The sequence below is a fragment of the Notothenia rossii genome (assembly GCF_949606895.1).
Source record: "Notothenia rossii genome assembly, chromosome: 9".
Lineage (NCBI taxonomy): Eukaryota > Metazoa > Chordata > Actinopteri > Perciformes > Nototheniidae > Notothenia > Notothenia rossii.
The window spans coordinates 37682970-37710028 of NC_136907.1; the positions used below are offsets into that span (position 1 = coordinate 37682970).

Sequence of the window (27059 nt, forward strand, 5' to 3'; positions counted from 1 at the left end):
TGTCACTGTAAAATAATACTGTTAAATGTTGTGAAATGCTGGTAATTGTTTACAGTGCACACACACACACACACACACACACACACACACACACACACACACACACACACACACACACACACACACACACACACACACACACACACACACACACACACACACACACACACACACACACACACACAGGCCAAAGGCCTTTGCCCACCTAACCATTGTTTTTATGGGTGAACCTCCCATTGATTGATGTCAGACATCTCATTTAGTTTTTCTACACCTCAAACTCTCCAAAACCAAACACCCCTTCAAAAGAAAAGCCCTATAGACAGGGGTGCACATAACTGGTACGCAGGTACGCATGCGCGGCAAAAATCTGAATTGCGTAACGTCACTTGTGTCACTACGCGCCTTTGCGTACCTCAAAACATCTAAACAAAACACATATTTCGTCAACACGAGTTTCTTGTCAACAGTCAATGGAGTAAACTACGAGACATGTTAAAAAAAAACAAAGACATTAAGCAGCTACGTTGCCGTTTCACTCCCTGCAAAAAATCTTCGGACTTTCTGTGGCTGACTGAACTGGGTGCTGGCCGAGCCGCGCAGGACATAACCGACGGACCTGTGAAGCTTACAGGAGGCAGAGGCTTAGATCACCGGACTACAGAGTTGGTCGCCGTGTGACAGAAAGGGTTAACGTCGGTATGAACAACAGAATTGTGCCAAAACTCCGCCAACTGGCTGCAGTGGGAGACTCCTCTGTGCACATTCTGTGCCCCGCGAACACACTGGAGAACTGCGCAAAATCAGCTGATCACAACGTTCACGCTCTGTGGTCAAGCTGCTGCAATTTTATTTCCAACAAAGTGGAGTAAAACACACAGTTGCAAACTTACTCAGGGTGTTATGGAAGAGTTTTAAATCAGACAGAGGTGTAAGAAGTACTCAGATATTGTACTTGAGTAAAAGTAGAGTGTTACTCTGTTACAATAGAAGTCCTGCATTCAAAATGTTACTCAAGTAAAATTAGAAAAGTATTATCATCAAAATATAGTTCCCAAAGTACCAAAAGTAAAAGTAGTCAATGTGCAGATTGGTCGATTTCAGAATAATATATATGATATGTGTTGTAATGATTGATCATTAAAGTGTTCTCAAAGCTGGTTAAATTAGATCAAAGTCAAGTAAAGTACAAATATCTCAAAATTGTACTTAAGTAGAGTACTTGAAGAAGTGTACTTAGTAACTTCCCACATCTGAAATCAGATATGACTTCAAGTCATGTGATCATTTCTTAGTATTTGATCCTTCCACTTGGCCTCAGGAAATGCTAGGACTTCACAGTTTTGGCAAGAAGTTTTGGAGAAACCAAATCGGAGGCTTAAAAAGAGACAGGGAGGTGCATCTTCATCATCTAGCATGCAATAAGTGTCAATAGAGGACAGTGAAGGAGACACTGAGGAGGACCATGCTTCGTATGGGTTGAGTACCAAACGCTGTCTCCTGGTACTCATCTGAGTAACTCACAAAAAAAGTTATGTGCACCCCTGCCTATAGATTTAATGCTACTTGAACTTATACTACTACGTACATCTGATATTTAACTCCTTCAGCCTACTACTTTCAGCTGCACAAACTATTCAACTATTAACTTATTCAGCTATTTCAGGACAATGAGGCTATACATGTTGTTTATACCTTTTTTAAACCTTTTCTTTTTCAGCTAATAACATATTCAGCTTTTTCTGCATTTTTGTAGCTAAAAGCAGCTACCATTCAGCTAATAACATATTCAGCTTTTTCTGTATTTTCAGCTAAATTCAGCCATAAATGTTCACAGTTTACAGCATTCGCACGCATTTTCTGCAGGAAATGCATTTTCTAGTTCTTCCCCTTAAACTTATTTCAGCCGATACGTTGGCACTCCATAACTTCAACTTATTTTCAGCTACAGAAACCATTCAAATATTAAACTATTCAGCCTGTTCAGGAATCGATTGGAAACCTTCAACTTCAAAAAAATATGTTATACTTTTTGAAATATTCAGCTTTTTAAACTCTTTTTTTAACATTGAAGTCAATGGGAAGAGCCTTCAAATCAGCCAATACTTTGGCTCTCCATAACTTCAGTTGACTTTCAGCTAGAGAAACCATTCAAATATTAAACTATTCAACCTTTTCAGCAATCAATGGCTAACTTCCAACTTTTTCAAAATATTTCAAAATTGTTGTAATATTCAGCTTTTTAAACTCTTTTTTTTAACATTGAAGTCAATGGGAGATGCCTTCAAATCCACTTTTCCTACACTCTGCGCCAAATGTTACTCCTTCCACATACTTTCAGGTAGACACTTCATTCCAACTTTCAAATGATCACAAGACCTTCAGCTATTCAAAATTGACTTTTCTTTTTGATATCTTTTACACCTTTTGAGATATAGAATTTAGTTTGGAGCTTGGTAGAGAGGCCTTTTTCAGATTTTAACATTAGAGTGGATGGGAGCAGCTCATTAACTCTAGAGTGCTTTGATCTCAAAACAGAGTGCAGCAGTGCTTAAAATTCTCCCTCAAAAATATTTTAAACTTGCCATAATTCCCAAACCCTACACTCCTCAGACATATTTTTTTCATGAAAAACGTAGGAAAACCTCTCCTAGGTTGTAAAATAAAAAAAGATTTAGAAACAAAATTAAACAAAATGCCTCTTGAGGGCATGAAGAGAGAAAAAGTCCAGCTAGCTCCCAATTGATCCCATGTTAAGAACATCCGGATCTTTCTTCAGAACAGAGTGAAGTGCACTTTAGACAAACTGCTCTCCTCTTCACATTAAACACACAAAACCCCCCAAAAAACATATTTCAGTTCATTGGGGTTCCCTGATGCTCAAGGCCTGGTCATTTTTTTATAGGAGCCATATTTTTTGAACAGGTGGCAAAATGGTCAGATATACTCCTCAATGCATTCTTATGGGACTCAGTGCTGCAGTTGGTTGTCATTGTGTTGCTGGGCAGATTGGAGCCACACACACACATGAGTGACATCATCCAATCATAGCAGACACCATGGAACCCTTTGATCTCTGGGTTTTGTTGGAGCAAAACACCACAGTGGTGGTGGCTTAAAGGCCACCTCTGCTCCGCGCCGTCCGTTAGATGTGCCTGGTCACATTAATAAGAAGAAGGAGTTCAAAACACCGGCATAAAAGTTATAACAATAATCTGATTGATTTTAATGGTAAAGAAAACCCATACAAGTTACAGAGTACTCCGGACTTCCAGTTCTACTGCCGTGAGATACAGGTATCGGGACCAGCCAGTCAGAAACAGGAAGCCCCGTGGATGGATAAACATCAGTATACATAGACAGATTTGGAGGCAGTCGATTTCACTCCTAAGCGAATCAGAGTTCTGGGAAAAATGTATTTTACTTCTTAACAGAGCGTGAGAGCTTCGGAACTACCCAAGGACAGAGTCAATCTTTTATCTTGCACCTGAATTCACTCCTTTACTTTCCCAAGGAATATTTCACACAAACTATTCTTTCTCAGACAATCAAACATTGTACACAGATATATTGGTGCCCAGAAAGAACCTTGAAAAGAATATGTGTGTGGGCTGAAAAGAATATGTGTGTGTGCTGAAAAGAATATCTGTGTGCTAAAAAGAATATATGTGTGTGTGCTGAAAAGAATATGTGTGTGTGCTGGTATCTAGGTCAGTGAGTGAGAAGGGTATATATATATAGGATTACTTGAAAACAGTCCCCAATAATACATGTTTACTTTAATACAGTTTAGAACAATATCTGTTAACTTTAATCTTCAATCCCTCTTTTGATCTCACCTCACGAGAGCAATACCCGGACGAGCCTCCAGCATTTGAAACATAACCACTGTCATTCTTTTCTACTGTGTCTGTCCCCAAACATCCATATAAATCCATGAGAAGCTGGGATTTAGAGTACTTTAAACCTTTAGGAACAGTGCACCATAACAACTTCTTATTCTTATTTCCTGGGAACGAATGATCGGAGTAGCTCGCCGAATACTTGAATCCATGCTATTGCAACAACACATACGCCTCTCCCACGAAGTCTTGTGCACACTCATAGCTGAAGTTTCGGCTATAATAAACGCCAGACCACTGGTTCCAGTCTCTTCCGACCCAGATAACCCTTTTATCCTGACACCGGCAATGTTGCTTACACAGAAGGTCGGTGCTCCACCTCCACCTGGAGATTTCTCAGACAAGGACCTCCTTCGAAGTCAATGGAGACAAGTGCAAGCCCTTGCAAGCATGTTCTGGACCCGCTGGAAACGTGAGTATCTTCCAACACTTCAGAATCGTCGCAAGTGTAACGAGGACCATCGCAACTTAAGAGAAGGAGATGTGGTGCTGTTGAAAGACAGCCAAGCTATAAGGAATATTTGGCCCATGGCGCTTGTGACATCTACATTTCCAAGCCAGGACGGAAAGGTGCGGAAGCTCGAAGTTAAGATCACTGCTCAAGGAATTCCGAAGATATTCCTGAGACCTGTTACGGAAGTCATTCTTCTTTTGCCTAAAGAGGACTGTTGAGATCAGGAAAATATGTAATACTGGCATCACAGACGCCATGCGGGGAGTGTTCTGCCTTCCAGGCAGCTTATCTTGTGTTTCGTGTTGTTTAGCACCTCCTATGTTGAAACGTGGTACTGCACCGTAGACCAGTATTTAAAAGTATATCAGACCACATGTTCAGTTATATGTGAGAGCCCAGCAGTGCCACATGGTGTTCTCTATCCAGTGCAATCCTTTGATTTGGCTCATCGTACGCATTGCTTGTGAGTAATTATTATTTGTTTAAAACTATATCTTCTAGTTTTAAAGCTTATTTGAGTTGTTTGGATGTTTTAGCATGTCATCCGTTCTGTGAAACTAATTCAATGTATATGTCTGTTTTATTTTAGTTTTACTCCTTTGCTGTAACGGCATGTCCATTGAGTCCATAGTAAAGCTGGAGCTTAACGCTATATCCTGACTCTCGTGTCCATTATTTGGGAGTTTGGCTGGCTGCCTACTTTTGATTAGAAACGTCATCAGGAGGACAGTACAGTGGGGTTAGGGACTGTGGGTTCTGAAGCTGCCCTAATTACCAGGGAGTCTCCGAACGACACAGGGTTTCTCCTCCAGGGGCAATTTGGCAACAGCCACTGTGCCCTGTGGTTCTCCATGGCTCAGAACGACAACCCGCCCTTGGGGGTGGATGCGTTTGCACACGAGCCATGGCCAAGAAAGCTGCTCTATGCCTTTCCACCGCTCCTGGGGAGAGTGAGGCGAGAACGTCTGTCAGTCATCCAAGTGGCTCCGGATCACGTCGGGGCGCCGTGGTACTCAGAGATGACACAGATGAAGGTGGGCCAGCCCTGGGCAGTGAAAGTGTATGCACTTTCACTGTATCGCCATCTTGTCCTGCCATGAGTGATTTGACGGCAGGTCAGCATTTTCTCAGCCACTGATGTCGCGGTTTTTATAGGGGGTCAGGAGGCAGTAGTGCACGCCTCCGCCCCGCAGTGGGACCTGTCGTTGGTGCTCGAGGCTCTGGTCACAGAACCATTTGAGCCTCTGGAGCTCTCCTCCCTGAAAGCACTGTCGTGGAAGACAATATTACTACTTGCCTTAACGTCAGCCAAGAGAGTGTCCGAGTTAACCGACACTCAGACCGAACCCCTCCTTTGCCTAAAGAGCCTAAAGAGTGCGTTCAGGTCGAGGGCTATTCAGCCCTATAGTGGGGCCAGGGCAGCTAAACTGCACCTCCTCTGCCCGGTGCGTGCGCTAGCATGTTATGTGGAGCGCACGGCTGCCCTTAGACGCACTGAACAGCTGTTTATGTGCTTCGGGGGCGTTGTGACCGGGAAAGCTCTGTCCAAGAAACGCCTGGCAGGCTGGCTCTGCGAGTGCATTACACATGCCTACGGACAGGCAGGAAGAGCCTGCCCCGCGGGGGTCCGTGCCAGGCCCGGACTGACCATCGGGAGAACCGGGAGGTTTTCCGATTTTTTTAATACGTATTGTGAACGCAACGCTGCGCAAATGTGGGTCTGACTCTGCCTCACAGAGGGTGACTGGCTGTCTACATGATGTGGCCTGCCGACATGGCCACTTTCATACAGATCATACTAATGCCCTCGATCTGTGTCTGTGTGTCATTCAAGCTCGGGATGGTGTGTGTGTATGTGATGTATGGCGCAAGCAAGCAAGTGAGAGAGAGAAAGCGCACACACCGGTTACGTGTATTGTTGTGGTTAGCATCTGGTGCTAGCTAGCTTTGCGAAAAACGGGAGAGACGAGAAACTGTGACACCGTTGGCAGAAGGAAGAATGGATAGAAATATGTGGAAATAATACCATAAATAGAATGGTACCTCTCATTTATCATATATAAAATTCATTTTCACAAATTGATTAAACCCAATCTTAAAATGATTTAACAAACGCCTCTTTGAGACTCCTCGGTGCACACAAAAACATAACTTGGAGAAATAAATAAATACGGAAATGTTATTGATCACCCCTCGATTATGTTCTCTTGTTAAGAAATGTATTCTCATAAATGATGCGGTAAACAGAAGGACAGAATTACTTTAAACTGACGCCGTTTTGCATTTCTATAGGTTGTATGGTTACGAGCATGGTTTTATATAGCCTACTATCCAGTGCTTGAATTGGAATACAAAAGGTGTCAGTACTAAATCAACGACTGTTTCAAGTCAATTTATTTATACAGCCCAAAAACAAGTATTTGGCTCAAAGTCATATAGTATATCATATGGGGGTTTGTCTCTTTACTGTATATTTTAGAAAGGCTCACTGTACTTAAACAAAATGACTCAGGGTGCATCTGAGATTAGAGGGGGTGCAGTGGTAAAGTACTATTTTTATAAGTGGGGAGTGGACCTGACACTCTCTAGGGGAGTCCGGAGGCATGTTCTCCCGGGAAGAATTTTTTTTAAATATTGAAGTTAGATGCATCAATCTGGTGCACTTTGAGAGCAAAATGAAGAGATACTATATGCATACCTCTCAACATCCATAATGAAACAACTGTAAACAGATTTACTTTCCCTGAGTACACTCACCATCTTTCAGCAGGAAAGGAGAGAGGGAATCCTTGTCCAGCGACAACCACTGTCTTTTCGCACTATTATTAAGCCACTCTAACATTTTCGAAATGCTAACATTTTGTGATGTCTTTTATGCTCTAGTCCAGGGGTCTGCAACCTTTTTGACCAAAAGAGCCATTTTGCTCCTTTTTCCCAAAATAATGTTTGTCTGGAGCCACAAAACATATTTCATAGCTTGATAGCTTATAAAGTTGTATTTATTATATTTGTTATATCAGACAAATACTACAGTTTTTTTGCATGTATTAGGCTATTTATTACATTATATAAAACTGTTAACCTCTAATAAGAAACAAAGAACTCCTATAATAAGAGAATTAAAAATAATACACAGGCCTACTTTAAAATAAATTAAACACAGCACTTGGGGAGTCCTCTGCACATTTGAAGGAAACAAAGTACAATTAAAATGGGCCACTTTGAAACAAATAAAACATATAGCTGCACCCTAAAAAGAGTTAAAGGTAGGGTAGGTAAGAATGGAGAAACCAGCTTGAGTGCGCTAGAATTTGAAAATACACAACCGGAAAAAATCTGCCTCTTCCTTCAGACTTCCTCCCCCTCCTCCAACACACACGAACGTGCACATGACCAATGAGGGCACGAGATAAGTTTGTGCACAGAGGCTGACAGGCAGGTAGGCCATCCAGTTATTTTAGCCGGGCCGGCTAAAATGATTGGTGGTGCTTTTTACAGCGCTACGGCTTCCAGAGATAATTTTTTAAATGTATTTATTGTCAAAGCATTTAATATATTCATTGCTATCGGGACGTTAAGAGCATTCCATGGAATATAATAAAAAGTGTTTTCTGAAATAAATTACATACCCCATTGAATTATGACTGAAGATCGTCAGCTGTCTTCCTCTCCCGTGTTGTTCCTCGATACGTAAAGGCTGCAGCACCTTTGACAACTTCTCTCTACATATCAAACATACCGGTAAACCAGCATCGTTTGCTGTGAAAGCATAGAACTCTGTCCACGCAGAGTTAAATCCTGTGTTCCTCCAATACTTTTTTTTCTTTGATTTATCCATAGTTCGCTCATCGAGCCGGGGGTCAGGTTATTCACCTGATGTGACGCATATTTTAGTTGACCTAATTAAAGCCGTTTTGTTTTTTATTTATGTGTCACAGTATCACCTCAGAATACAAGATACGAAACATTTTCAACCATGGAAGAAAATATTAATAGTCCTACAAATACTTTTATTTTATTTCCTTCTTATTTTTGTCTAAGCTCAAGGGAGCCAGAGCAGAGGGCTTAAAGGGCCGCATGCGGCTCGAGGGCCACGGGTTGCCGACCCCTGCTCTAGTCTATCGCTGCGGCGCGCTGGGCATATTTGTTGTCATGCGTCATGACGTTCCGCCGGCCGGCGGCTGAGTACCGGCAAAGTGCCGGTGGCACCTCATGACGTCAGTAAGAAGTGCCTGTACCACATGGGTAAAAATCAGAAGTACTGGTATTGTGTACCGGTGAGTACAGGCCCAATTCAAGCACTACTACTATCATGTTTAATCATGTTTTATGCCGTTCGATAGCCTACTTGATAAATCGCTCATAAAACACAGGAGTTATGGAAACTAAGAACACCATATTTGGTAAATTGTACAGCTAATATAACACAACACATTAGTTGTATTTCCTTTAACTGGTGGATTATGGATTTGCTGATCGACAGCTGGAACACAAACCACCAAATACAAACAAATAATTCAGATCCAGTCGTCATGACTCCACTCCGGAGGGATTCCCTGATCATTTCTTACAGTTTCTCATCAAGGGGGTGTCTCCTGTCCCCAGAACAAACACACTGCCTGAGGAGGGCCATGTGTATCTTTTTTGTCATTAACCTTTTTCGGACCACTTATTTATTTATTTTGGTGACGATCCGACCTCCATGCTGCTACTCTGGTTCAAACTGCATCCACCAAACAATATGATTTATCTCGACCTCCCCAAAATAAACAAAGTCTGACACGGTGTGAGATGTCTTTTTTAGCTGTTCTTCCGTCATTTCCTGCGATCTTCTTCATGCAGTCAGTCAGAATTAATGAATGGGCGTTTCTTTGACTATTTATAGGCAAATATGGGAGTTACGTGAAGCCCGCAAAAGCTGCGCCGCATTTCGAGTTGATTGTGATTTATAAAGGGAAACCGGCCTAGGAAGTGCCGTACGCACTTTCCTCGCCGGTACGCAATGTTGTGTGAATCGGAAAATGTCTGTACTACGTAAGCAACCTTCCCACGTGAATCCTACGCAAGGCGTTATAAATGAGGCCCCAGGTGAGGTAAAGGACTCTGAGTGTTTAGATAGTTAACTTAGTCTAAGTTCTCTGTGGGTCTCAAACGGTTTGGTCACCATTTCCATTTGAGGGGGGAGTGATTAGTAAAATACAGATGTAGCGATTCATTTCAGACAGTTTGAAACGCGAGGGCCGTGATTGGTACGTGATCTGCCCTCGCTCAAGGGAAAACCTCCAGCTTGACTTGAGACCGCCCCCGTGATAGATAAATGTAATTATAATGAAGCCAGCTGCAATGGATCATTGATCCACCAGGGGGTGCAGTGGGGTTCCACACTGGAGCTCATGTAAAATAAAGTGAGATACAGTATGCTGGATGTACAGCGGAACTTTGTTAAGATCCATATGTCACGGATATCATACTACTGTGCTAAATAAGAGACATGTAATCATTTACAAAACATCACCATGTTGTTATTTAACAAAATAATTTTGTTATTCGAAAAAAACGAACGGGAGGAAATGCAGCCCGGCTCTCGATTTTTAATCCTAATTTAATCATCATCTTCACCACGATCATTTATGTTTATGTTCGCCGAATTGACATGAAATCACTGACACATATGAATATACTGTATTCAACTTCATTAAAACGTTATTAACGTGCCTAAACTCAGTAATTCACCAAAAATATGTATATTTTAATGGAGTTTCGTCGGTCGATCAGGATCCCAAAGTGTAGCGGAGGGATCCTCATCTGGATGAAGGGTATTATTTTCCCCATAAAGAACAAGTCGCTGCAAATTATCCCGCTTATTACATGGCCACATTCTCAACAAAGTAACGACATGACTCCCAATATTAATTTAAATGCTTTTATGGATTTAGAAAATGTTTTTATTGATTTAAAAAATAGTTGTATGTATTGATTTAAATTCACATGCATCCGCTAAGAAAAATAGTCCGTTGTTACCGTTTTTTAAACAGTCTGAATGAAACGGCAGCTCTCAGCTGTGTATTTACACAACTAATGGCCCATCAACCACAGCTCTCTTCCCCCCTCCCCCCCTGATCTTTCTTCTCCAGCAGCTAAATTAACAGTAGGTTACTCTGAGTGACCATAGAATGTATGTGACAAGCTTACAGTTAGTGACGTAACAACACTATAAAAGCTGGTGGGTTGAAAGCAATACGGGAGGTAAAAATAACTACAATAATTGTGACTTATTTATTGTGGCTTTTATGTTTTTAGGTATAAAATGTTATGTAATTCAGGCTTATAGTTCACCCTTCTCTAAAAGCCTTCAACAATGACAATATTCATTGTAATTTAATAAATCCTTCCAACACACATTGTAAAAAATAGCCTACTGTAAGTTAAGAAATCATTTCAATATGTACATCTTCTGATGTAAAAACAATAACATTATAAATAGTAACATAGCTGAACATGGTATTGCACATTTAGTTTTGAGTGTTACTGACCTGAGATGTTTTTATTACATGAATTAAGGTGACTGAGGCTTTTTAACATACAGGGAGGCAAACTCATCAGGTATGAAAAAGGTGACAAGGATCCGAGCCCCCGGCTCCCCCACCCCACGGAATGACAGAGGATTTTAGCAGTCAGAACAACTAAAGCAGCAGTGTTAATAATAACAGAAACGCCAAAGAGTCACATCTAATAGAAATATATAAAAGCATTTATTTTAAATTGTGGAGCAGTCAGTTTATAATTTTGGCAGCACTGTTGAGCATTTTGAAAATGTATTTTCATGCCTCTGTGCAAGGCTTAAGTATTTTTATCTTTATAGCCACATGGTGTAAAGTAACTAAGTTCATAAACTCAACAAGTACTATACTTGGGCACAATTTTGAGATACTTGTACTTTATTTAAGTATTTCAATGTTTTGCTACTTTGTTCTTCTACTCCACTACAGTTCAGAGGTACATGGTGTACTTTGACTCCACTACATGTATTTAATACCTTTAGTTACTTCACAGATCTGGATTAATTAAGTGAAATATAATCAAGGGTTAAATCAGACTTTAGTTCCACCTGGAGTAAATCCACAAGCTACCCTGCAGTATGCAAAGTCATTTAAACTAGCTGCACCTTTACCAACTTTGAGAACACTTTCATGATCAATCATTATAAAACATATCATATCTATTATTCTGAAATGGACCAATCTGCACAATGACTACTTTTACTGTCGCTACTTTCACTATATTTTGATGATAATACTTTTCTACTTTTACTTGAGGAACATTTTGAATGCAGGACTTTTACTGTAACAGAGTATTCCTACACTCTGGGACTATTACTTTTAGTCAAGTACAAGATCTGAGTACTTCTACTTTTACTCAAGTACAAGACCTGAGTACTTCTACTTTTACTCTAGTACAAGATCTGTGTGCTTCTACTTTTACTCAAGTACAAGACCTGAGTGCTTCTACTTTTACTCAAGTACAAGATTTGAGTACTTCTACTTTTACTCTATTACAAGATCTGTGTGCTTCTACTTTTACTCAAGTACAAAATTTGAGTACTTCTACTTTTACTCTAGTACAAGATCTGTGTGCTTCTACTTTTACTCAAGTACAAGATCTGAGTACTTCTACTTTTACTCAAGTACAAGACCTGATTACTTCTATTTATACTCAAGTACAAGATCTGAAGTAGACTCCTTTGCTGCCTCGAGAAGTCCATCAGCCTGCTGACAGCCGCTTCCGAGTAGTCTGCTGTAGGGATGTCCGCGAGGTCCTTCTCCTCCAGTCCGCTGATGACAGCTTCCGAGTCGTCTGCTGTAGGGATGTCCTCGTTGACGATAGCCAGGTCCGTCCTGATGTCCTCCATGGTCCTAGCCGGTGATTTCCTCGCCGCACACTGGCTCCAGTAGTACCAGATGTCCCCCTTTGCTCCTCGGCGGACTGCATGAGATGTCCTCTGGGTCACTCTGTAGAGGCCGGAGAACCTGGAGTTGAGCCACGTAGGCCTCTTGACCTTCAGCCAGACGAACTCCGCCGTTTCGGCCTCCTGCTCCTCGGGTCCCCCTTTTAGCGTCAGCAACCTGTGTGGAGAAATCTGATACCCACCCCTCAAGTCTACGCTCAGGGCTTCTGGGCCCTCAGGGGTTTGACCCACCACTGGTAGGCCGCTTCAGAATTCTAATACTTGGCCTGTGTCAACAAAATAAACCCCAACATCTTCAGTTGAACTAAATAACATATCTCAATAGCTCTGAATTTCTGACAAGCATCTGTGTTATTTTAAATGAAATCCTTGAGATCCTATTTAAAATCTAAATATAATATTAACTGCTAATGTCTCTGGTAATGGAACACACTAATGTTATGGATTAAAAACAACTAAAATCATGATACTGACAAAGTGAATAATTTCCAGGCGAGACTGCTTCTACCTGTCACTGCTTAGATATTATCAAGCTGAAAAAATGAATACAGAAATCCAACATACTGTCATCACATGTCTTTCTATTATGAATTTAAATTAAATGTACATCCCCATAATGATCTAAACAGTCTATGGCTTTTACTTCTTTACCAGGCTAGTTATACCCCCCCCATACCCCAAAAATATATGTATTGCAGATCTACATGAATCACACAAACGACTTATTTTGAATTCAAAATGGCGAATTTCGCCGAAAGGTGACAAGTTTGCATCACTGAACATAGACAGAGCACAACTGAAACATAACATCTGAAACGATGTAACAACATAATACACTTGTGGGGATGCTTGGGATGTGAGGAGTGAGGGACACGGCTTAGAACGGGCGTGTCGCCTGGCAGGACAGGAGAGTGTGTGCACCAGTCTGCCTTGATCTATGAATTCATGTCCGTGACACTCACTGCTGCTCTTGGAGATTTGGAGGATGTTTAAAACCAACCTCGTCTCCGCGTGTCGTTTGGTAAGCTGGGTAAATTCGTAAAAAGGAAGGGATTAAGAAACACCAGAATGCAAGTTAAATAATGATCTTGTTTTAATGATAAAAAATAACAATACAAATACAAAGGAAGTACTTCCTTCTCTTCCTCCAATCTCACGGATCTGGTCAGTTTGAAGAAAAGAAGAGGCTTATATCCAAAACCCCAGGAGGAGCTATGCGGCTGACCCCCCCCCCCCCCCCCCCCGAGGGGTCCTCCACTTAGAAAAGACAGCCAATCAGCGCAAGCCAGAGGCGACCCTTACATTCGAGATAACAAACCCCTCCTTGCAAGTTTCACATACTTTTGGCATTTTATAAAGATAGTTTTAAGATATAGTTTTTTATAGTTGGATTATACAAATTACACATGTGAGTTACCTTAACCTCAAACAATAATAACAAGAGGAAAACATCAGCTCTGATCTCAAGCAGTTAAAAAGTACCGCACACTCATTTAGCCTGCAGCTCTTCCAGACACTTGAGCTATTGTTCTTTAAGAATATTCCCTGCAGAATCTTTATTTCAAATAAAAGGTTTCACATTGCATATTTCCAGCTTCCTTTACACATACTGCTATTATTAATACAAAGTAATCAACCACACACATATATTTAAAACAAGTAGATTTTCCTGATCATTTGACATGCTGCAAATCTCAGTAAGAATGTCCCCTCCCCCAGCTCTCTCGTCCCTGTCATAAAAGCTGCTTCCATTTCATATAGAGTAATAAAACATGTTTAAGCTAATTTCTCCACAATGTTTGTAGCCCTCCAGTACCCACATATGAAAGAATAAAAGCAGAGGAATCAAAATAAAACACCAATACAGGAATAGTTGATAAATGATTATACAGTAAGGAATACACACACATATTCTCTATGAAGTGACCCTTGTTATAGGTCCGAATGTCCTGTCCCCTGAAAGTCATGAGTTTTGGTTGATTAACAGAAGTTTAATTGTTCTTGTGGCTTAATGGCTTCCCTGAACTTCCCTTCACCCCAAAGTCAGCTTACTAGGAATGAATACATTTTATTGATAAGCTCAAAAGGACGTTTATCTTGGTTACTGCTGGGTGACCCAAGTCTCAAGGCCTGCAGGATGTGTAGGAGATAAACATTAATTCTACAAGACTTTAACTACATTATCTGAAAATGTATCCGGGACTTCCCCTGTTAATTGCAAGGACTATTGATAATTAACAGAGAGACCCTAGGGGCCTCTTCTTGGTATCTGCTAGGCAGAAGTCACTCAATGCAGAAATCACAAGTTTAACACACATTCTATATAAGGTGACATTAAAATGAATATACCAGATTAAACTTTCCTGCCATAACACGTTACTTTAATACTTCAAATAACTCAAATAATACTTAAATTCCCCTTTTGGTCTCACCCCCACGAGACCAACACACATACGACATTTGAAACACAACTACTGTCCTTCCTTGCCACTGTGTCTGCTCCCCAACAGTATACCTTTGTGAACAGAACACAACTTTCAATGTCAGTGAAGGAACTATCAGAGTGCGAACCTGAGTGCCAGAAAGCAGCATCCTTGCGTGTTGTTGAATCCTCAGGGCCCCCCCCCCCCTCAGCGGAAAACGCCAACAAGGGCAGCTGATAGGGAGGGGGAGATGCGGCCTTTCCATCAAAGGTCGAATTGATGAATCTGATCAGAGAGAAGTAGACTCCTTTGCTGCCTCGAGAAGTCCCCCAGCCTGCTGACAGCCGCTTCCGAGTAGTCTGCTGTAGGGATGTCCGCGAGGTCCTTCTCCTCCAGTCCGCTGATGACAGCTTCCGAGTCGTCTGCTGTAGGGATGTCCTCGTTGACGATAGCCAGGTCCGTCCTGATGTCCTCCATGGTCCTAGCCGGTGATTTCCTCGCCGCACACTGGCTCCAGTAGTACCAGATGTCCCCCTTTGCTCCTCGGCGGACTGCATGAGATGTCCTCTGGGTCACTCTGTAGAGGCCGGAGAACCTGGAGTTGAGCCACGTAGGCCTCTTGACCTTCAGCCAGACTAACTCCGCCGTTTCGGCCTCCTGCTCCTCGGGTCCCCCTTTTGGCGTCAGCAACCTGTGTGGAGAAATCTGATACCCACCCCTCAAGTCTACGCTCAGGGCTTCTGGGCCCTCAGGGGTTTGACCCACCACTGGTAGGCCGCTTCAGAATTCTAATACTTGGCCTGTGTCAACAAAATAAACCCCAACATCTTCAGTTGAACTAAATAACATATCTCAATAGCTCTGAATTTCTGACAAGCATCTGTGTTATTTTAAATGAAATCCTTGAGATCCTATTTAAAATCTAAATATAATATTAACTGCTAATGTCTCTGGTAATGGAACACACTAATGTTATGGATTAAAAACAACTAAAATCATGATACTGACAAAGTGAATAATTTCCAGGCGAGACTGCTTCTACCTGTCACTGCTTGGATATTATCAAGCTGAAAAAATGAATACAGAAATCCAACATACTGTCATCAAATGTCTTTCTATTATGAATTTAAATTAAATGTACATCCCCATAATGATCTAAACAGTCTATGGCTTTTACTTCTTTACCAGGCTAGTTACAAGATGTTGTCTAAATTAAATTCTATCTCATTACATTACTATGTTTTAACTTAGCTGTAATATGTTCTTTCTACATTTCAAACCTCAGTTACTTAATACCTGTTGAAATATTACAAAATTGTTTTCATTATCACAGTTCACCTTCTCATTCTCATTCTGGAATTACCTCTCTCAGTAGCCCCTTGGCCACTGATTCTGCATCTGTGTTACCTGTTATAACTCAATCAATATTAGAAACATGTCAACATTCATCAAACAGTATCTTATCCCCAGATATGAAGCAGGTTAAATCTAAAACTGTCAATCAATGGTCAGATTGAACATCTGAGTTGGGGCGGCAGGTTTCTTCCAGTCCCTAAATGAAGAAATCCCACACTCCTCCTTTTTACACATGTACACATGTGTAACAAACTGCTGTATGGGAAGAAAACCTTCAGGTAACCAGTGGTTATAAGAAAATAGCAAACATTATTCACAAAAGTAAATCCATCATTTTTCAAAGTAAACACTCCAGGGAAAATAAGTGTTCATTTCCAGCTGGCAGTCCTAAAAGAAACAGAATCTTTAGATTTTAGTTTGAGTTTTACATTTGCAAACCGCCAACTCCTGTGGGAATTAGAAACGGGTCACATCTGGTTTCCCCCTTTTGCAGAATTTTTAGGAAACCTATGTTTCCCTTGGAGCTCCAAAATAATATGTTAGTCCAAAGACATGCTCGGTTAGTTATTGTTTTAGAATCATGCAGTTGCACTGATCACATGCCGGCATTCCATTCACACTCACACTGTCAGGTTTTAAAGTCAAGTTCGGTCAGCCCCAGAGTCAGTCATTGATAGTGCTTTTCTCAAGTCACACTGTCAGTCAGGGTCAAAGGTCATTTGGTCTCAGTTTCATTGGCCATGTGTCGTGCTCTGCAGATACTTTAATATTCTACTAGCTGGAGTTGTACTAGTGACATCATTGTGTTGATGTCAACCAATGCAACAAAGTTTTCCTCGTGTTCGCAGCACCATTTTCTTCAGATGTTTAAACAAACAAATGATCAATACACTTTATTAATATACCGCCCCTAGGAAACACAATACCTGACAAATGTTCATGCAAGGCATTCTTAAGTGAACCTGCAGAAAACAGCCTTTTGAATTAATTTTCCAAATTAATCAATAATAATAATAATCCATTTTATCAATTTGTTTACCCTTAGAAGTGAACATACCTCATAATGTTACATCAGGATGTTAAACTAAGTTTTGGCCAAATCAATCATTATTACTGTTTCAGATCTAACTGGAGGTTGAACACACAAAACCTTTTTTTTGTTTGTTTACATCATGTAAACCACTAACATATTTTCCAATTTCAGCATCAGCCTTGTTACTCTAAAATTACATCCTAAATAGGAATATCAGGAATGGAACAAACATTTAATCTTCAGAAATGTTCTCAACAAATGGAGAGTAATGCCATCTCTCTATCTAGTGAATAGCCAACATATTTAAAAAATGTCAGATATACAAAAATAAGCCTAAATAGTCTTTTACTATCAAAGTCTAAAGCTAGACCTAATCTGAACAGTTTTGGTAATGGACAATTTAATCTAGAAACAAACAAAACTGGACTTGTGTTCTTATGTGTTCTTCAAAATACATTAGTAAATACCTTGTGAAGTATTCACAATATAACTAATCCTCTCTAGGATATGAAATCCATTCATCTTTAACCAGATACTATTTCCCTATTTATTTTTAGTTCATGATAATAATGGTATAACGTCCACACGTTTACCCATAGCTAGTCACTATGTCAAGATCTATCATGTGTGACATAATAATCAGATGTCTTGTTTGCCAAACAAGGATATTAAACTTGAACCCTTTCAGCATTCCAGACCATCATTAAACAATCAGCCTCCCTTCCTAAACACTAAGCATATCGTTCTACACCACCTTCTGATAAACTCTTGCACAGTTATGCTGTAAAATCATTGCATGATTTCTTCAGAGTCTGAACAGACTGAGACCAGCCTGTCTCAAGATCTTGTCATATTGAGAACAGTCAATGATTCATTGTCCTCTTCAGCTGTAGTCAGTGGCAGGGCCCCCAAAAAGCTAGAACCGGCCCTGGTCAGTGGGCTCCAAGGAAACTCTCTCTGGCATTGGGATGTCCTGAGGGGGAAGGGACCTCTGGATCAATGTGATACAATCAGCAGACACACGTTGTCCTCTGTACCGCAGAAATCCCCCAAAACTGCAGTACCTCTTCACACCACGGTTGCCTTGACAACGAGGCACAAGCAAACTGTCAAAACCTCCTTTGAGATGTGTTCTTTGCACAGTTCTTCTGTTTGCAATGAGCAACTTTTCACCAACACACTGATTCAGAGTACAACCCAAAGGTGGCGCACAACTATCCAATGCTGCTGTAATCACAGCAAATCAGCTACTGAGAAAAACTCAATGTAAATCTCTCCCCCAGCGGGTGACAAAATAAAACAGCTGAGTGTCTATATGGTCAGGAATGCTGAAACATGTGAATGTTAAACCCATTAATGGTAACAGTCTTCCTATTCTTCATTACTTCAGTTCTAAGTTAATAGGCAAAACAAAGACTCCTTTCTTAACCACTATAGATTCATCTTTTATCTACTTGCTTATTTTATTCTTTTCAAATTGTTTATCTAAGTCGTGTTACAAGCATGGTTAGATTTGTAACAGAATACAAAACTAACTGTATCCAGCGCTATATATTTAAAACAAGTAATCTGACTACAGTTAATGAATATATTTTTGGAACACTTAAAGGAATTATTACAAAATCTAATCTTCATTATTACTAAAACTGAAACCTAAATAAATCATCACGGAACATTTTTCTGTCCTTATTACTTAATTGTTTCAATAAAAACTAAAAACATTGTGAAAACTCCAATTTTTGAGAACATCTCTCAACACTTTTATTCCATCTAAGCACGAATGTTTATGACAAACTCGTCCTATTAATCCCAAACGGTCTTTAATGGTATCTATTGTGAACTTTTCTTAATATTAATTGTAAATGCAACGTATGTTCTCTTTAGAACAAAGACAGGATAGTTGCAGCTGAAACTGGTTAATAGCAATTTTCTGTTAACCTAGATAAGCCTGTTGTTCTTATATCTAGTAAATATATTCATATCTTATGTTACTCATAAAACAATATGACATTTTCCAGAATAGTAGTAACTCTATATAACCTGTACTCTCTCTATACTTCTTCAAACCATCTGACTTTTCTCTCTCTCTTCCTCTCTGCGCCCTGCAGCTGCCGGCCCAAGCTTCTCTCATCAAAACCTCTTTTGTTCTCCAACTGTGTGAGATGGCTTTTAGCCTCGTGCAGCACCTCTGTCATGCTTGAACATTAACAGATTCCCTCTGACAAACTTCCAAAAACCTTCTTTTTACTTTCTACTCCTTCTTCATAAACTAAAAAACACCATTGTGGTGGATCGTTCACGTTTTCAGTTTCCTATCTACTTTAAACAACCATCAACTGAGAGTAACTGTATATGATAACAACTCCTAAATAACCTTACAATATATATTTCTTCCAATGAGTTCGTTATTTCATGTCTAACAAATTCTCCTCTTTCCATGTCGTATTCTAGATGGAAAAATCCACCTATTATATCTAATTTGAATAAAGCCTTACATTTAATGTACTTCATATACTCAGTAAACCTGTTTTTACTTTCCCCTAAGGTTACTGTATGTAATATAATTTTCCTTGAAGTATAATTAAGTACAATCCTTAGTTAATGACAAATACCATAAAATTCACAACGCAATGCAACGGTATCAATCAGTTCTCAAAGACTATGTTTAAATAGCAGCAAATCATTGTTTCTTATTTATTTCAATATATCTACCACTTCAAATCACACCTTGATCTGTTAATTTTCAATGTATTTCAGTCCAACTTCAGATCACTAGAGAAAAAAGCAAGCAGACACACTCCGGGCTGCTGCTGCTGCTCTCGAGAGGAAAAAAGGTGGGGGGAACTCTCACAGACAAATACTGACACCCCCTTCTCTCTCCCCCGCTGTAGCTCTCAGCCTCTATAGGAAAAGGGGGGCTTCTTTCAACAATTAGCACTTCTGCTATCCTTTTATTCAATTTTTTCAGCTTGAACCCACTGTTCTCGTAAGCTCTTAACTCACGCTCCTCTCGTTAAAATTCTCCCTTCATTATGACTTCGTATCTATTCATCTGACTTAGGCTGTTTCTGTTACCAGTAAATATTCACAGAAAAAATTCCCCGTACAGTCTATTCAGCTTTTATTGTTTTATTCCAACAAGTTTAGCGAGCCTCTCAGCGCGCTTCAACACCGTCTTTCAACGATGTGACGCTGACATGGAGTCGTAACCCAGGCTTACAGAACTCTTTATCGTGACGTTTGGCTTTATAGATTCAACCCCACAGAACAAAGGATTAATGAGGTCCGGTCACTTCAAAATTGGTTTTTGAAGTTTGCGTTACTCTCCTTTGGATCACTTATAACATAAATAACTCATCTCCAGCCCCGTCGAGCTGTGGATTAGTTATTTTGAGTCAGTCTGATATGGAGACTTAATACTACCATTTGACTACTCCACACAGTCTAACTGTGGGGACTCTATACCTCCACTTTTCAAGCCCGGGACTTCAATACCCTTCTGGCTTGCAGGAACTCAATATCCTATTCTACAACTAAAACACGTATTTGTATTGTTACCAAAAAAACACTGTAAACTTCGTCTGACAACCCTAAAATTTGGAATATGGTCAAATCACAGGTTTCGAATTAAATCGTGTCTGCTCACCTGGTAGCCTATTGTACAGAGCTCTGTTTTTAGTTGTCAGAAGAAGCCGAGATGTTTAGCCCTGGACTATTCCGTCCGCTTGCTGCTGGTGGTCTCTTCCCCGAAAACACCCCACTCAGACACGTCGGGTCACCATTTGTTGGAGATTTGGAGGATGTTTAAAACCAACCTCGTCTCCGCGTGTCGTTTGGTAAGCTGGGTAAATTCGTAAAAAGGAAGGGATTAAGAAACACCAGAATGCAAGTTAAACAATAATCTTGTTTTAATGATAAAAAGTAACAATACAAATACAAATACAAAGGAAGTACTTCCTGCTCTTCCTCCAATCTCACGGATCTGGTCAGTTTGAAGAAAAGAAGAGGCTGGTCTAAAGAAAACATAGGCTTATATCCAAAACCCCAGGAGGAGCTATGTGGCTGTGGTCCTCCACTTAGAAAAGACAGCCAATCAGCGCGAGCCAGAGGCGACCCTTACATTCGAGATAACAAACCCCTCCTTGCAAGTTTCACATACTTTTGGCATTTTATAAAGATAGTTTTAAGATATAGTTTTTTATAGTTGGATTATACAAATAACACATGTGAGTTACCTTAACCTCAAACAATAATAACAAGAGGAAAACATCAGCTCTGATCTCAAGCAGTTAAAAAGTACCGCACACTCATTTAGCCTGCAGCTCTTCCAGACACTTGAGCTATTGTTCTTTAAGAATATTCCCTGCAGAATCTTTATTTCAAATAAAAGGTTTCACATTGCATATTTCCAGCTTCCTTTACACATACTGCTATTATTAATACAAAGTAATCAACCACACACATATATTTAAAACAAGTAGATTTCCCTGATCATTTGACATGCTGCAAATCTCAGTAAGAATGTCCCCTCTCCCAGCTCTCTCTTCCCTGTCATAAAATCTGCTTCCATTTCATATAGAGTAATAAAACATGTTTAAGCTAATTTCTCCACAATGTTTGTAGCCCTCCAGTACCCACATATGAAAGAATAAAAGCAGAGGAATCAAATAAAACACCAATACAGGAATAGTTGATAAATGATTATACAGGACATCTGATCACAGTAAGAAATACACACACATATTCTCTAGGAAGTGACCCTTGTTATAGGTCCGAATGTCCTGTCCCCTGAAAGTCATGAGTTTTGATTGATTAACAGAAGTTTAATTGTTCTTGTGGCTTAATGGCTTCCCTGAACTTCCCTTCACTCCAAAGTCAGCTTACTAGGAATGAATACATTTTATTGATAAGCTCAAAAGGACGTTTATCTTGGTTACTGCTGGGTGACCCAAGTCTCAAGGCCTGCAGGATGTGTAGGAGATAAACATTAATTCTACAAGACTTTAACTACATTATCTGAAAATGTATCTGGGACTTCCCCTGTTAATTGCAAGGACTATTGATAATTAAAAGAGAGACCCTATGGGGCCTCTTCTTGGTATCTGCTAGGCAGAAGTCACTCAATGCAGAAATCACAAGTTTAACACACATTCTATATAAGGTGACATTAAAATGAATATACCAGATTGAACTTTCCTGCCATAACACGTTACTTTAATACTTCAAATAACTCAAATAATACTTCACTGCCCACAGCTGTTTTATAGAAGGAAATTCCTTCACTTCATGAAAGTGTTTTAACCACACACACCTCTACACACACATGACGGGTGTTATTTTCCCCATAAGGAACAAGTCGCTGCAAATTATCCCGCTTATTACACGGCCAAATTCTCAACAAAGTAACGACATGACTCCCAATATTAATTGAAATACTTTTATGGATTTAGAAAATGTTTTTTATTGATTTAAAAAATAGTTGTATGTATTGATTTAAAAAATAGTTGTATGTATTGATTTAAATTGACATGCATCCGCTAAGAAAAATAGTCCGTTGTTACAGTTTTTTAAACAGTCTGAATGAAACGGCAGCTCTCAGCTGTGTATTTACACAACTAATGGCCCATCAACCACAGCTCTCTCCCCCCCTCCCCCCTTGATCTTTCTTCTCCAGCAGCTAAATTAACGGTAGGTTACTCTGAGTGACAAGCTTACAGTTAGACACAACACTGTCATTGCAAGTGACCCTCAGTAAGTTGACTTTTATGTTCAACTGCTAAATTCATTACTGATAAAAAAGGGCTTCTACTGTACCTAATTACCTTAACACTAGAACCGCCAGAGGTTTTTGTATAGGCCTACCTAAACCTGTCAAATCCCGCTATTAGAATGCAACTTTTAACAACATAGGGTGCTACATAACACACTTTCAGGAAAAGTCAGGGACTGGGAGACTTTAATATTTTATTGAAAAAAAGTTACATTGCACACACAACACACATCACACAAATTGACCCGATTGGCGGTTCTAGTATTAAATAAACTCACTAATTAATGAAACCAGTTCAATACGCATTATTCTTATTCTTATCATTCTTTATGAGCGCAGAAATAGTCTTAAAATCAGATCTGTTTTTTAAATGAAATCTGACGGCAGGCAGTTAGCTCTGATCACCTATGACAAATGCGCCGCACCTAATCGCTGGCCATTCAGCCACAGACACTGTTCGAAATGGGGGGGAGCTAGGAGGAGCTTGGCTCCCCCGAAGAGGGAGGGAGCTCCCCTGAAGGCTGACTTTGAGATAAATAGGGGGAGCCCAAAACAATCGTGCATATTTGTGTCACACAGATTAGAAATGTTGAGTTTCTGTAAATAACAGTTCTTGAAATAAATAATAGTTATTGTTCATTACAGTTTCTGAATATTTGTTTTATATTTGTGAATATGTCTGGGTGTTGCCATCTGTATGTGGCGGCGCTGCATTCTTAATTACGTTGCTATGATTATGGCGGTGATGCCGGCGCGGTATTTGAAATGTTCATATTGATATTTTTTTAACTCTGGCTGTGTAATAAAAAAATATGGCAAAACGAAAACAGCCAAGCGTCACAGCTTTTGGATTCACAAGCAAAGAAGCGAAGGAGTCTAAAAATGACAACGTGAACGGAAAAAAACTTTTAGTTGGCCGGCTGTAAGCGGCGTTAGGGTCGAGTTTGACAGCTCCACACCGAGGGAGAGGCCTGCCGATGCGGAGCCTGAAGAGGCTTCAACAACGGCCACATCCGCCGGCATAGTGACACCGTCTGTATTAGTAGAAGAGTGTTTTTATAGCAATTGATCGCATCCACGCTGCTGCGCCAGTCAACAGAGCGTGCGTGTGACATATTTAGTAGCAGGATGTGCTCGGAAAAATAGGGCTCCCCGAAAGCAAATGGGTAATTCGAAAACTGACAGAGCTCCCTCTATACAAATCAAACTGTAGAAGGTGTGAAAGCACCTATTGTTTTAAATAAATGTCGGAATGTGACCTGTGAGCCTTCTGAATTACCGTGGGACAGCACATTCTAAACTAAAATGTTCAATCAATAAAGTAACATCTTATCTTATCTTAATAATATCTTCATATTAATAATAATAATAAATCATACAGTATGTGTCCGAAAGGGAGCAGGAGGAAGCAAACACAAAAATATACTGCATATTAAAGCAAACGATTGTAAAGGTTAAAGTATGAGCATAACAAATAAAGAAGTGTAATGTAAACATTTACATTATAATTATGATTATTTAATATATAAAGACTATATATTATTGAATTACAAGATTAGATATACTTTAGTTGATCTAAAATATTGATGTGTTAAAATGCTCTTCAAAACACAACTGAAAGTCCATGAAACTTGTCTTTCTGTATTTGTGAATGAAGCGCCATCTCCTGGTTAAAACCTGAAATAGAAAATCTGGCAACGCCCTCTTGGAAAATAGTGGGAGGGCTTAACATTCCTCTATACTGGTCTTTGGCAGGCCGTAGGCAGGAAGCTGTAAGCTGGAGTCCGAAATTCAGTGCTACATCTGTACGCATGAATAATACAAATAAAATGTTAACTAGGTGAAAAAAGGTAAGATACACTTTTAAAACTTGTTGAGAGCTAAAACTAGTATTTGCTGCTGCCTCAAAGAGGAGCAGGGGGGAGAGGAAGGAGAGGAGGGAGAGGAGGGAGAGGCTGATTCAGGAGCCCGGACACACTCACACAATTAAATGAAGCAAAAACAAATAGTTGCAATGTTTTTTCATATTGGACATGGTATGTTATTGGTTATGGCCTTGTTCTTATGATTTTATGATTATTTGCGCTTACGTTTTTTACGGGCCCCCTGGAGGGTCCCGGGGGACGTGGTGCGCACTGGGCCCTTACAGGGTTGGAGGGCTCTCCTCGCCTGCCTGGGGGCAGGAGGGGAGAGCCCTCCACACTATAGTCCACACACACTCTGCACGGGGTCAGTTTCTGAATGTGGGGGACATGGGGCACTTGCGCTCTCCCCGTGCTCCTTAGGGACTCGGGAAAGGTGGTGCATAGTGAGCCCATACAGGGCTGGGGACTCTTTCCGTCTGCCTATGGGCGGACGGGTGGGAGCCCTTAGCACTGTTTTCCGAGCACACTTTTCGCGAGGTAAGCGCGTCAGAGTGTGCTCTGTCAGCCGCAGCCCAGACTTCTCCACGGTTATAACCGAGGGAGAGGTGAGTGAGGTGCAGTGGCTGCTAACCAGAAAGCCGGTCAGGGGCAGTGAGGTGGAACGGTGTTGTTGGACGACAGCGCGTGTATACATTGGGGCTCCACCCACTGTACCCATAGAGTTCAGTAGAGGGCAGAGCCTGTGAAAGATATAACGAGGGGTTACATATGGTCTTAAAATCAGATCTGTTTTTTAAATGAAATCTGACGGCAGGCAGTTAGCTCTGATCACCTATGACAAATGCGCCGCACCTAATCGCTGGCCATTCAGCCACAGACACTGTTCGAAATGGGGGGGAGCTAGGAGGAGCTTGGCTCCCCCGAAGAGGGAGGGAGCTCCCCTGAAGGCTGACTTTGAGATAAATAGGGGGAGCCCAAAACAATCGTGCATATTTGTGTCACACAGATTAGAAATGTTGAGTTTCTGTAAATAACAGTTCTTGAAATAAATAATAGTTATTGTTCATTACAGTTTCTGAATATTTGTTTTATATTTGTGAATATGTCTGGGTGTTGCCATCTGTATGTGGCGGCGCTGCATTCTTACTTACGTTGCTATGTTATAACCGAGGGAGAGGTGAGTGAGGTGCAGTGGCTGCTAACCAGAAAACCGGTCAGGGGCAGTGAGGTGGAACGGTGTTGTTGGACGACAGCGCGTGTATACATTGGGGCTCCGCCCACTGTACCCATAGAGTTCAGTAGAGGGCAGAGCCTGTGAAAGATATAACGAGGGGTTACATATGGTAACCCTTGTTATGTAGGAACAGACGGAGCCCTCTACTCGGGGCACTGTCTGTCCTATACTGCTCGCTGAAGAGAGGTGTAGGATGACAGTCAGGAGGCGAGGCCTCCTTTTATACGGTGAGATGCGCGCGCATTCAGGTAGGCCCACCCCGGGGCCGGCTACGTATAGAAGTCTCAGTAGGTGAATGCTTGCATGATAAGGTATTACCCATAGAGTCCAGTAGAGGGCTCCGTCTGTGTTTATATGACAAGGGTTCCATACGTAACCCCTCGTTATGGTCAATGGAGTGTAGATTATGGAAGGTGATGTTTCTGGGTGGGCAGGGGTTTCGGGTGGGGGAGGCAATGGTTAATTGTATGAGTTTGTGGTCGGAGAGGGGACATGGGCAAGGGTGGAGGTCAAGCACTGGGAGGTTGGTAGAGCAGACGAGGTCAAGGATGTGTCATAATTAGGGCTGTCAAACGATTACAATTTTTAATCAGATTAATCACAGCTTAAACATTTATTAATCATGATTAATCACCATTAAAACTATGTCCAAAATATGCCATTTCTTTATGTATATTGTTGTGAGAATGGAAAGATAAATGAAAGAAGGCGGATATATCCATTTAACATACAGTATGTATGTTTATTATAACATTGTTCTGTGTGTCAAAATGAAAGACGGCACCTATCAATGATCAAACCGTGTGGTCTTATTTCTATCAACACGGGGGGGGGGCTAGTGGAGTACTTTGTGACCACAGAGCGTGAACGTTGTGATCAGCTGTTTTAGCGCAGTTCTCCAGTGAAGGGGGGGAGTCTCCCTCCGCAGCCAGTTGGCGTAGTTTTGGCACAATTCCGTTGTACAGACCGACGTTAACAGCAGCCCTGTCTGTGCACACGGAGACCGACTCTGTCGTCCGGGGATCTAACCGCCTTCTGGAAAAGCTTCACAATTAG

At 40.8% G+C, this 27059-nt stretch overlaps 1 protein-coding gene across 1 annotated transcript in view; it reads left to right on the top strand.

The window, feature by feature from the left end:
* Positions 1-692: 692 nt before the first annotated feature.
* LOC307019863 (uncharacterized protein) overlaps positions 693-27059 on the top strand; it is a gene marked incomplete at its 3' end in the record, with an annotated part of 56242 nt that continues 29875 nt past the window's right edge. The window contains exon 1 of the mRNA XM_079650964.1: positions 693-699. The remainder of the gene's footprint in view (positions 700-27059) is intronic.